Here is a 12,222-nt window from a genome sequence, read left to right on the forward strand (position 1 = left end):
CCAGCCCTGTGTGCTCAGCCCGCCTTCCCTCCCCATCCCAGCCTCCTTAGCAGCTTCCCTCACTCGTGTCCCAGTTTCCTGGGCAATTTGTTTCCTCCATCCTCCATCCACCCCCACCAGCCCCGTAGCCTACAGCCCCAACATCTGGAGCTTCAGCCTCTGCCCGTCGTCATTTCCTTTGCCAGCTTCAAAACCGAGTATTCCCGTCCTGCCAGCCCTGCATATCTGCCTTCCCTGCAGGTCCCCGTTCTCATCCCACGTGTTCCCAATTCCAGCAGCCTGCTGGTTCTCCTTAGATCCAGCTCTCGTCCTGCCTTTGCATCAGATAGCTTCTTCCTTCACGTTGCCTCGATGCCAGCAGAGAGGTCACCGAGAGTGCAGCGAAGTGTCCCCACTCTCAGTTCATTGCTCGGCTCCTGCAGCAGCTGGAAACAACCAGGACTGGGAAATGTTGCCTCCATCGTGTAATCCCGGGTTGGGGCATGTGTGGCAGCTTTGTGAGGAGGGTGCGTGTCCGGGCGCGGGGCTGCGAGGGACTGGAGAGCCTGATGTGCACCATGGGAAGGATGCACGACCCACAGGACTGGGACTGCCAGAGGCATCAGCTTGCTCTGGGACATCCTTAACCCTTAAGCAGCAGCAAGTGTCTCTGTAAACTGAGATTTAAAATACCCTAAAAGTTGGCTGAATTCGAGTAGATTTTCTTTGGAGCGTTAAACAACATCTGACAACAGCCTCCTTTGCTCAACTTCAAAGCAAACTTTTTCCATAAAACATTTCATTCCTTTTTTTTTTTTTTTTTCCTACTGAAAAACAATGTACTCTTCCTGTATTTAACTTCTGAAATGCCAAAACGCTTTGGCTAATATCTTCCACAAAGAAGAAACCCCCTCACGATGCAGACCATCAGTGTTGATGCCCGGATCGGTGTAGCCGTGCCATGGAAGGGGCTCCCTGGCCCCCTAAAGCCCCATGAGCTGCTCACCCTACCTTGCGCCTGCCTTGGGAAGCAGCTGCAGGGCTGATTCCCAGCAAGCTGATTTAAATAGGATTCCAGCTTAGGGAGAGAAATGGATGTTTGTCTCGTAGGGGAGCTGCTCCTTCCTCCCACCCCTCCCTTAGATGTGCACACACATGCACCAAAAGGAGCAAAAAGGGGATAAGGGCGCTTTGCAGGCGGAAAAGAGTACTGCTCTGTGGAGGCAGAAGAGCCCTTTTGGCAGACCTGAAAGGCAGTAGAGTTTAACTGAGTTGAAAATAAAAGACTGATAATGAGATTTTGCACCAGATCGGCTGGCTTGTGCTGGCAGGCAGCGAGCGCAGCCAGCCTGCTTACAATCCACCCTAGCTGAGCTAACCAAAAATAGACACCGAGGAACCACACAGTGCGTTACCCAGTCTAGAGCGGTAAAAATGTGGACTTGGAAAGACCCAGACGAAATTACAGCTCCGAACTGCAGCCGCTTGCCTTTTTCAGCAGCAGGAGCCCCTGCTTCAGCCCACTCGAGGGCTGGCACAAAGGAAGTGTGAGGAAGCAAGAGCACGGTGCTCCCCAGCTCTGGTCTGACTTACGGTCCCGTTTCTGCTGGTCTCTGCTGTGCCCACATCACCTGCACAGGCAGGAGCTTGTGCCGGAGCACGACGGAGGAGTTCTGGGATTTTTGGGAAGTGATGAGTGCTTCACCTGGCAAGGAGGAACAGGTTTGGCAGTTTAAGCAGCAGACACCCACGATCCGCTTCATCCTGGGTGTTAGCATCACTGCAGCCCGAGCTCAAAGCATCTCTGCTTGGACTTAGGAAGAGGTAAAACTGAGACTACGTGTATCTCACTACTGCCCGCGAGGCATCTGCCTGTGCTTGAGTCATCCAGATCCAGTGAAGGAGCACAGGAGCTGGTGCTAAGGCATCTGGCACACGTCAGGAAGCCATTCAGCTTGTGCTGCTGTGGCCTTTTGGTGCGAAGTGTAACACAGCTGGCTGCAATCCTGGCTTCAAGGGTAGGCTTGACTACACCTGGCTAGGTGTGGAAGGGGAAGGTGTAGATCTTGCTAGGTCTTGGAGGAAAATTTATGTTAATTTCTGGTGTCTTTCCTGGTATCCGGAGGGTTACATGGCTCTCAGTTTTTGTCAGGCAGCTCTCATAAACATGAGTTTAATAATTTGGTATGGAATGAGTGTGTTTTGTAACAACTGGTAACAGCGGGATTGATAATGAGCATCTTACCACTAATAGGTGCTCGTTTTTCAGCCTGAAATATCCTCTCACTATGCACTAAGTGCACAAGTGCTGGGGGCATCTCAGGCATCATGGCTGCTGTAGCTTCATCTGGGAGACATCCCAGAGCTGGTAACTTTTGCCTGTTCTTCATTGCCCTCTCCCCAGTTCTGATATTCCCCAATGTCGGCCACATGCAGAACATTTGTGAATGTGGAGGGCCAGGTTAGCTCCAAAGCAAACATCCTTCCCCTGGAACAGCTTGCTGTAGGCACTCAGCATCTCTTACTCCATTTTCCTGTTAGCGTAATATCACTGATTTAGTCGAGATGTTTTAATTTCGTAACATGCCATAATTATGTCCCAAGTTGTGAAAAAATATGTCTGGCTCCCCGTTCTTTATTAGGTAATGTGCTTTGGTGAGATTATAGTTCTATTTTTCCTGTTATTCTTGGTGGCATGTCTGTACCTGAGCAGTTGCCTCTTTTATAACGCACTCCCTAAAGGTTATGCTTCAAATACTGTCAGCTGCATCTAATGATAACTTAAGGTAATGCCAAAGGGAAATCTGCTTTCCATTGCACAGCCGCTCACTGCCCAAAGGGGAAGGAGCAGCGGCTCGTGCTCCTTGCCTTAGCTCTGTTTGCACAGGTGTTCTGCACTCTGCCTCCAGGCTGCAGGAGGGGATTACGCAGGGTTTAGGGGAGAAAAAAAAAAAAAAGGAAATTAGATCAGTTTAGAGGAGAAAATATAGGGAAATGAGATTAGGCAACCAGATAGCAAATGAAAATGAAATGGTAGCTGCTTATCCAGCCACCACATTTTAGTTTTCTTCCTACTTCTCTCTGCTATGCAAAAATTCATGTGTGACGGGTGGATCACGCTCCATAGCTTCTGGCGGTGATCTCTCAGAGTTCTCTTTATTCTGTGAGTGGAAGAATAAAATGCACACACAGGATCAGTCATAAAACTGCACATTCTTGGCTTGCAGCCACATCCTAATTCATTAATAACAGTAGTTCTCTGTAACTGCCAGAGATGATAAAGAAAGCAGTGACATTTTAACTATATTGTGAAGCAAACAAAGCAGAATAAAGCTCAACCCTAATTAGGGATGATACATCCTAAGCTTCCCATTCGTTATGCTTTTAATTCTTTCACAACTCCTTCATAAACTCCAAAGTTGTCTTAAAAGAAACTTTAAGATCCATGTTTAACACATAAATACTGTTTTGTTTAGAAGTAGAGCAAACACATTTTTGCTTCTCTTAGTTTCAACTGTATGTGTTTTTCTCCTCTCCAAGCACTGTATTAAAATAAAGGATGAATATTAAGAAGTTTAAAGGATGTGTCTAGCTTTGGTACGTCAATGTCCAACATAGTTTGGTGGTGGTAGGAGACTTAGGCAAATCCAAACCATTAAACAAGATATCAGCAGGTGTGCCAGGGATCAGGAGGTGGCAGCAAAACTCTGAGGAGACATTTGATGTCTGCATGTCAGTAGTGGAAGTGTTTTAAATGCTAACCAGAATTAATCAATGATTAATTTGTGAGATTCTAATAGGAAAAGCAAGGGATGGTCAGACATTTATGAATAGGATGAGAGACTATTAAATTAAATGGATTTGATGGATAGAAGATAGCCTCCATTAATATCTGAAATTATCTTCTTAATTAAAATAATTAACATTTCAGAACAGGATAATTCCAAGTCAGAGAAGGCTCCAATATAAATTCTCAGGTTGGATGGAGTAGCATCACTGGATGTACTGCAAAATTCAGCAAATTGAACTGTAGCCTGATGATTGGGCAAGTTTAGGTATGTTTATATATAGACATAAACATGTATCAGACGCATGTAATTGGGTGAAAGAGCATACAAATTACAGAGCGGTTTATCTGGTATGGCTTGCAAGATCATGATAAAAACATACAGGAAAGCATTCAAACAGCACTTGAAATACCAAGCTGCCAGGTAGGATTCAGATTTGGAATAGGCATGAGGGAAGTTGTATTTCTGCTTGATTGACTTCATGTAGTTTCTACTTTGTAAGTGAGAGGGTGGTGGAGAAGTGAGACCTGTAGGAAGGATAAGTGAGAGCAGTAGAAAGGATATCAACGTGGTTTGCCGTAAGGAAAACTGAAAGTCTGGAAAAAAAGAACAAGAGATATTTGGTGAAGGGAGAAAATCTGACTTTGGTCACATCAGAGCACTGGGACAGGCTGCCCAGAGAGGCTGTGGAGTCTCTTTCTCTGGAGATATTCAAGACCCGTCTGGATGCCATCCTGTGCAGCGTGCTCTAGGTGACCCTGCTGGGCAGGGAGGTTGGACCAGAGGTCCAGATCTCCAGAGGTGCCTCCCACCCACAACCATTCTGTGATTCTGTGATGATAGTTGGGTCCTGAAGAGAAATGTGCACACACTAGAAAATGGTGGTCTCTCAAAAAAATACTGAGAACTCAAGACAGAAGAAGTTCACAACATGAAGGAGAGAGGACTGGAGAAAAATATGTAATTTGAAATTTTTGTAAATATAATGAAAAAAAAAAAAAAGTTAAAATTACCTTGAGTGTAGCTAGAAAGATTCAGAAATTGCTAACGGGGTCTCATAGACAGACTGTTCATGAACATTAAAATATCATAGCCCTGTTTCCTTAGGAAACTAGCCTAAAACAACTAAAAATAATATTTTTTTTTATTTTAGTATATTTTAGTATTTATTAGCATATTTTAATATTTATTCATATTAATGTATTCAAGCTCCATATGCCCTACATAGACACGATAGGTTTCTACCGTATCAGCCAGAAATGTGGAGCCTCTAGAGCACTCCTTTGTTTTTACAAACTAGGATTTAACTGCAGCTGTAATAGGAAAACCAGGCAAATAATGTGCATACACGAATGTGCATGTTCTTGCAATAAAATCATTTGCATAATTCATTTACTGTACCTAGATGTACTTCAGGCTTTTGCTGAACCACAAGTTTCAGGTTTTGCAATTATAGTAGGAAAAGGTGTGAGAAAACAAAATGAATATGTTTTCAATAAATTCATCTATTTTTACATTATCTTCAGTTTGCAATGACTGAAACAGACTTTTTGCTGGTTCCAGTTCCATTCAGCCAGTCCTTCGTGCCAGCCACAAGCCTGTCTGTTTGAATACTATGAAGATGAAGCAGTAACACAAAAAAACAGCAAGCATTTTCAATGTATCAAGAAAAAAAAAAAAAGTTTAAGCTCACTTGCTCCAATGTTGCTGGAATTTGAGACAGAAAAATAAATAATATTGGTTATTGCTTTGTCAGACTAAAATCAAGGAATTTAAAAAAATGCAAACAGCAGTCATTTACAAATTTCATAAAAATTTTGGGAGCCATTCAAATATACGTGTTTGAAAAAAATTTATCTGATTTCTAGGAAATTCTCTAAATAATCAAGGTTGGTAAGCTCTTCTAAAACGTAATGTGATACAAGCTGCGTGCCAAAATCTGGAAAGGAACACAGCTCAAGTGCTCTGAACAGAGTGGGAGACACCTGAGATGGCTCTGTTAAATTATGCAAGAATCCCAGCTATGCACAGCAGAAGTGCCAGTGTCAGGAGGTGAACACCAAAGCAGGTTTTATGCACACACAACTGAATGTATTTAAAGTAGGAGTTCTCAAAGTTCTCCCAGGAGTTCTGGCCACATTTTGTAGAGACACCGTCTTACTTTCATTTCCCATTAATGATCATAAAACATCTGCGTGCCAGACACGGCAATTGCCTGCACGGAAAAATAATTTTAGGAAGGTATTTAATATGTTTTAGCTGCCTTGTAACAACAACTTAGCAACTGCAAAGAGCGAGGCCAAGACCTTGTGATCAGCTCACTCTTTAGAGACCACGAGGAAGGTTCTGTGGGCCCTACAGCGGTCTGCAGACACAGAACCACCTGCCTTGTCTTTCTGTGGCTGTGTTCCTTCAAGGGAGATGTAGGATGCTGCTTGTGCAGATTTCCAACCTTGTCAGCAAAACAGAGGAAAATTCCTCGGCCACATCAGTCACGTTTAAAGTGTTTCGAGCGCTAGTGTGTCACAACAGCTTCTCTAGTGCCTTATGTCTTCTCATCCTTTTCCACCAGAGAATGCTGTAGGAGGAAATCAAAAGGCAACTAACTTGCCTGAGTTTAACTCCATAACTATATTTTGCTAATCTAGCTCTTAGACTTCCAGACTTGGGACAGATTTAATGACATTGGGATGTTTAGTTCTTAACTAAAGTTGTGCTGGAGAATGTCCTCTGGAGACAGCCGTCTCCCTGGGTCTGGAAAGAGCACCAAACCATGGAAAGCTCTTCATTCTCCCTAGGTTTGATACCTCCTGTGGTATCAAACGGGAGTGGTCAGCTGGCAGGAGCTGCTTTGTGTTGGGTTTGTGGAGCATACGCCCTTTTCCAAAACTGATGGAGGGCTCAGCCCACTCTTGCCAAACACTGTTTCCTATAATAGGAAAAGAACGGTCATACTTGGATGGGTACGATGGCAATTCATCTTTCTGGCTGGAAGCCTTGTTTTGGAGTTTTGTTGCTTAGAATCTGTCAGCGCTCTCATCCCGAGGAATTTAACTTTCTCCTACAACAGCTTGGCCTCAACTAGAAGTTTGCATACAAAGTGGCAGAGCTCAGAGCCTAATTTGCCAAATGAGGTTAAGTCTGCAGAAATGAAAAAGTACTTGGGGGGTAGTCGACATAAAAAGAAGGAAATTATTAGCTTGGCACTTGTTTAATCTTGTTTAATTTGTTTAAAAGGAAGGTGAGATGAATATTTAAAGTATGGTCTTGAAAAATGCAAAACCTACGGATTTATCCTGAAACTGGGCTGTATTTCGAGGTGTCTAGCACCTCCAGGCATTGTAATTACTCTACATTACAATGATTTATGCCCGACCTAACCTTATATGTTCAACCAGTTTCCTCTCAGAAATGCTTTAGATGCTGATGGATCACAAAAGGAAGGACCACGTCCCAGCTCTTTGAAGATACGGATAAGAAGGAAGTAATTGTTAATAACTTGCTGATCTCAACCAAAAATGATGGACAACATAATGAAACCGTGTGGTTCTGTAGAGTGCCAAAAACTATCATGATAAATTGAACAGGAAGAACAGGGGAGGTTGTCCTGGTTCAATGAGATTAGTTGCACTGTAGCGATAAATCTGCCCCCAAAACCTCGGGTGTTCAGCAACTGTTGATGCAGCCCAGTGGGCTGTTGTCACCATCAAAAACGTTTCTCAAACTTCTACTTGAAGACAACCCTGAAAAGCCCCACTCAGCACGGAATTAAAGCTGTCCAAAGACATGTCCAATGCTGTATTTTGAGGATAGCAGAAATTAATCACACCGGTACAGCTTAGGGCTGCCCTTGTGTGAAGGGACCATCCCAAGTGCCGGTCCTTGTGTCCTTCAGACAGCCGCGCACCCCTGGGTGCTTCCCCCACATGGAAAGGGCTGGGAGAATCCTCGCCATGATCTGTTAGGTGAAAAACAACCCCACTAGGCAGACACCTGCCCAACACACAGTGCTTTATGTAGAGCTGGGGGCACAGTGTGCCCTGGGGGGGCACAGAGCCGTGCCTCAGTGTGCCCTGAGGGGTTACTGAGCCCTGCCCCATGGCCCCCACACACACCACAGGGGGGGGGCTCGGGGCCGCCTCAGCCCCTCACACCGCCCGTCACTCAGCGCCGGGGAGGCGGGCCTCAGCCTTCCCTCGGCCAATCAGCGCTCCTCCCCGCGCCGCCCTCCCTGCCCTTATCCAATCAGAATCTTGCGGCCGCGGGGACGAGCGGCTGTTGGGCTCTGCGCGCTCCCGCCGAGCCCGACCCCCGGGGGGGCGGGGCCCGACCCGGCCCGGCTCGGCAGAGGCGGCGGGGCTGGGGCTGAGGGGAGCGGAGCGCGGCGCGGCTCGGCTCTGCGGGCTGAGGGAGGCAGGGAGGCTGCGGCGACCCCGCCGCCACCAGCCGGCAGCCCGGCCGCAGGTAGGAGCCCGGAGCCTCCCCGGGGCCCTGGGGGTGGCCGTAGCCGCGTGTGGGGGGGAGATGTGGGGAGAGGGGAGGGGGCGGCGGTGCGGTCCCCCCGCTCCAAGATGGCCCCCGCGGGGTACCCCGGCGCGGGGCTGTGGCGGGGGCGCCCCCCGGCAGCGCCCTCAGCCCCCGTGAGGTGCCCGGCGCGGAATTTCCTCGCCTCTTCGTCACGGTTTATGTCTTCCGAGCCGGTTCTGGAGTTATAATTTCAAGTTTTCTTAGCTCCAGACCCTAGTTTTAATGAGACCCGCTCGTAACGCGTCGCTAACCCCATCTTTCGTGTATACATTTTAAAATAGTAATTAACGTTTCCCTCTGATCCTTTATCATCCTCCTTCAGGGATGTTTACTTCTTGGCGCTGTCTACAGGAAGGTCTTACTTAATTTACAGCTTTGTTATGTGCTTAATGAGAGCGCGCGATACTTTGGGGGATGCGGGCGATTAAATCTCTAATCTCACGTAGGACCGGCGGGGGGATCTCACGAAATGTCACCCTTGGGTTGGGCAAGGCTTCCCGTGCTCCACACCGTCATTACACGCCGGTTCTGAAAGCAGTCCTAAAGCAACAGCTAATTCGGGTTTTCGGGTTTAATCTCTTGGGGCTAGGGAATGAACGGAGGGGACCCGCGGGGTTCTGCTGTGCCAGCACAGCCAAAAGAGCAAAGCAGCAACCCAAATGGTGAGAAGTTGATTTAAATGAGCTCAGATTCTTAATGTGAACATCTTTCTACCTACATGTGAACGGTGGACAGGAGGCGGAGGAGGTCCCAGCGCCGCACGGTGCTGTCAAGTGGCAGGGAGCGCTCAGGAAGCGTTGCCCTGTGTTTGTGCGTGCTCTCCTCTCCAGGCATCCATTAGCAGTCCCCATCAGAGGCAGGACACTGAGAGATGGGCCGTGGACCTCAGCTAAAGTGGCTTTTTGTGCATGCAGTGAGCTGTCTTCTGTGTGCTAGCATTCAATTTGGAGCTCAATTTTTATATGAGGCAGGAGTTGGAGCTGTCAGCTTGTAACAGCACAGCATAAAAGTCAATACCAGATGCAGAGAAAGCTAGATAAAGATAATGTGCTATTACATTAGATGCTTATTTGCAATTTTGTTCAAATTTTCAGGACTTCCCAGCTCCTGATAGGAAGCAGTCACAAGTAAGCTTGCTAAGTGACAGCTCCCAGCCCTTTCCTGCGTGCCTGGTGGGAGTCCTGTGATTCTCACAAAGATGCTGTTGGAAACTGCTGGAACGCCCATCTGTTCTTATGATGTTGCAGCGTTGCCTTTCACGGAAAACTGGAGCTTTGGTTGTGCTTTCCTGTGCTGAATCTCTCCTTTTTATGTGGCAAGCACCCGGGCAAGCTCGAGCCTTTCATTTATCTCTAGCATATGGAAGGGAGCAGAAGGGATCTAAGAAAAGTAGTTCAGTGGCATCTTTCCCCCTAAACTGGTTCTTCCGTGTTAAGGATTATTGTAGAACTTGCTATGATAATAAGTAAAAGTAGGAAAAAATCTGGTCTTGCTGCTAGCAAAGTGTCTGTTAGCTGTCTCCTAGTGTACCTCCTCCTGAAAGCTGTTGCAGTGAATTAAGTGAGTTTCACCATCTAGAGCCAGGTGAGTTACGTGTAGAAGTCCTGAAAGCTTCCTGCATAGTTGTGCTAATACAGCTTAATCGTAGCCTGTGGTGAATATATTCTTCCTGCTCCATCACCGGGAAAGTTTTCCTCCTGGTTGCTACTGTGCGTGGTTCATTAAGGCAAAGATATAGTATATTCACTTGTCCTTCACTGATTTTAGTCTTAGAAATACATAACAAGTAATTTATACCTGCTTTTAGTTGTGGGTATTTACCTCACAAGCAATATCTAACTTATGTAATATTTCTTGATGATCCGTATGGGTCCCTTCCAACTCGGGATATTCTATGATTCTATGATTCTTTGACCTGTATTGGTACTGAAGTACAGAGGCAGGCAGCAAGCATTACTTAGGACATTTCAGATAACATTCGCAGTGCAGTGTCCTTAACATCCCTTGACAGCTCAGACCATTTGCTCTGTCCCATGTGGTTATGGCAGCTCTGAGAACAGCTCTGGCTCCGCATTAGTGTATTTTCCAGGACCATTTTGAGGGTTACCATGAGGCCTTCAGGAAAATTCTTTGACGAGTGAGTTTCCAAGGACAGTGATTAATGTTACTTTGACATGCTCTTTCCTTCAGTTAGCAGTCTTGCATTTAGGGGAACACCAAAAATAGCTCGTCTGAAGATGCACAGAACTTTGCTTTGATGTTTTTGAAAAATATCTCTGTTCGTTACGCCTAGCAGGGAATATAACTTGAATTTTCCCCCCCCTCTGGAAGGATAACAAATTCCATGTGTTTTGAGCAATAGCATTAAGCAGACTAGTTCTGCGACCCCCAGGTTTTGTTCTGAAAATGGTTTAACAATCTACATTCTGAATCATGTTTAGAATGGACTTCATGTCCCAGTTGCTAGCTATGGAGAAAAGATGAGCAGCTAATGTAAAAGGATTTCGGTATCTTTAATCCCTTGGGATCACATCTTGTTACTGTGGCCTATGTCTTATTTCTGTTGCTTTTCAATTCGGTGCTGTGAAGGCTAATACGATCCTGCTATTGCTCTTCTTGGGTAACTCGAATGAAATCACAAGTCAAAATTCAGCCTCAATAAAAAAAATTTGGACAGGGCCCACGTGCAATATGTTATATCTTGAAGAAAGAAGATTTTAATAGAATAAAAAAATAAACAGCCAGGCAATTCTTTGCTAGTTTTAAAGAACTAATCTCGAGCTTTTGCAGATCTTTAACTGCGTGCAGTGTAGTCAGTGGTGCAATAATTCTATCACAGACCTGCAGTGAGAAGCTCCTGAAATTAACTCATTCTTTACATCTGGAATGTCATCAGTATTTAAAGGTAGTCACTGAAAGAATCTGTGAACTGTACCTACAAACGATACTGCAAAGCCACAGAGATTTATACAATGGGAGGTGTGATTGTTGTCATATGCAGCGTGAGAAGGATATGGTGAAATACAAAAGCTGAAAGAGCAGCCCTGTCTGGAGGTTTTCTGCTGTTTTGACTTAAGCTCTTGCCATGCATGTAGAGGGTTCGCGGTGGTTCTGTTGCCCAAGCACCCTCTGTGCTGCGTTACGCCGTTGCTGCTCCTGCAGCTCATTGCCTGTGGGAACATCGGGGCTGGGAACATCAGGTCTTCTGCGCCCGCATGAGGAGGAGGCAGTGCACGATGCCAGGTGGAGCGTTGAAAAAGACGCTTGCTAAATGTCAGCGTGCACAGCTAGTGATGGTTTTGAGGTTATTGCTGGCTCTCCAAAGCAGAACGAAGCAAAGAAACGAGCACCTTTACTGGAAGCATCAAGTCACGCATGCTTGAAGGGTTTTTGAGTTTGGACTTCAAGAATAGTAGGAGAAAGCTAACCTGTACTAGTTTGTACCCAGACTTGTGGTGTTCACATATAAAATGTGATTATGTACGTATGAAGCCTTATGGATGTTTATAAGGTAGATGAAGCTTACTTAGGCATATTTTGAGATAATTTTGTTTAATTACTCCTTTAAGATGAATTTGCCTAGGGTAGGCATGGATGCAGAACAATTAGCAACTCATCATCCCCCCACCCCATACCCTAAAAGTCTCTTCTGACTCTTCTTATTTTTGCAAGGTTTCATAGACTAATGATTGTTAGGAGTACATGCTCTTAACGTTTAGAATAAAAGCATGAAGATACTTCATGTTTCCAACCCTAATGTCATAATACTAGTAGCCTTTCCTTTTTTCTTCAGGTTCCATTGAATCTACAGTCTGGAAAATGTGTATCTTAAGTCCACCTTGAAGTAAAGACAGCCTTACAGGTAGGATTACTTTGTGAATACTCTTCTGCCAAAAGTTTTCTGATACTGGATTAGACTGTCACTTGT

The 12,222-nt window shown here is 45.6% G+C and overlaps 1 protein-coding gene across 4 annotated transcripts in view; it reads left to right on the plus strand.

The window, feature by feature from the left end:
- The first annotated feature begins 8,124 nt into the window (after positions 1 to 8,124).
- The window catches only part of MPP7 (MAGUK p55 scaffold protein 7), a 148,477-nt gene continuing 144,379 nt past the window's right edge, over positions 8,125 to 12,222 (plus strand). For 3 of the 4 annotated variants that reach the window (XM_084511462.1, XM_084511461.1, XM_084511466.1), the window contains exons 1-2: positions 8,125 to 8,231; positions 12,088 to 12,156. The gene's annotated coding sequence lies outside the window, so the exon portion shown is untranslated. The remainder of the gene's footprint in view (positions 8,232 to 12,087; positions 12,157 to 12,222) is intronic. The other variant, XM_084511463.1, reaches the window with a different exon arrangement.

The sequence above is a fragment of the Aythya ferina genome, assembly GCF_964211825.1.
Source record: "Aythya ferina genome assembly, chromosome: 2".
In the NCBI taxonomy this organism is placed as follows: Eukaryota; Metazoa; Chordata; class Aves; order Anseriformes; family Anatidae; genus Aythya; species Aythya ferina.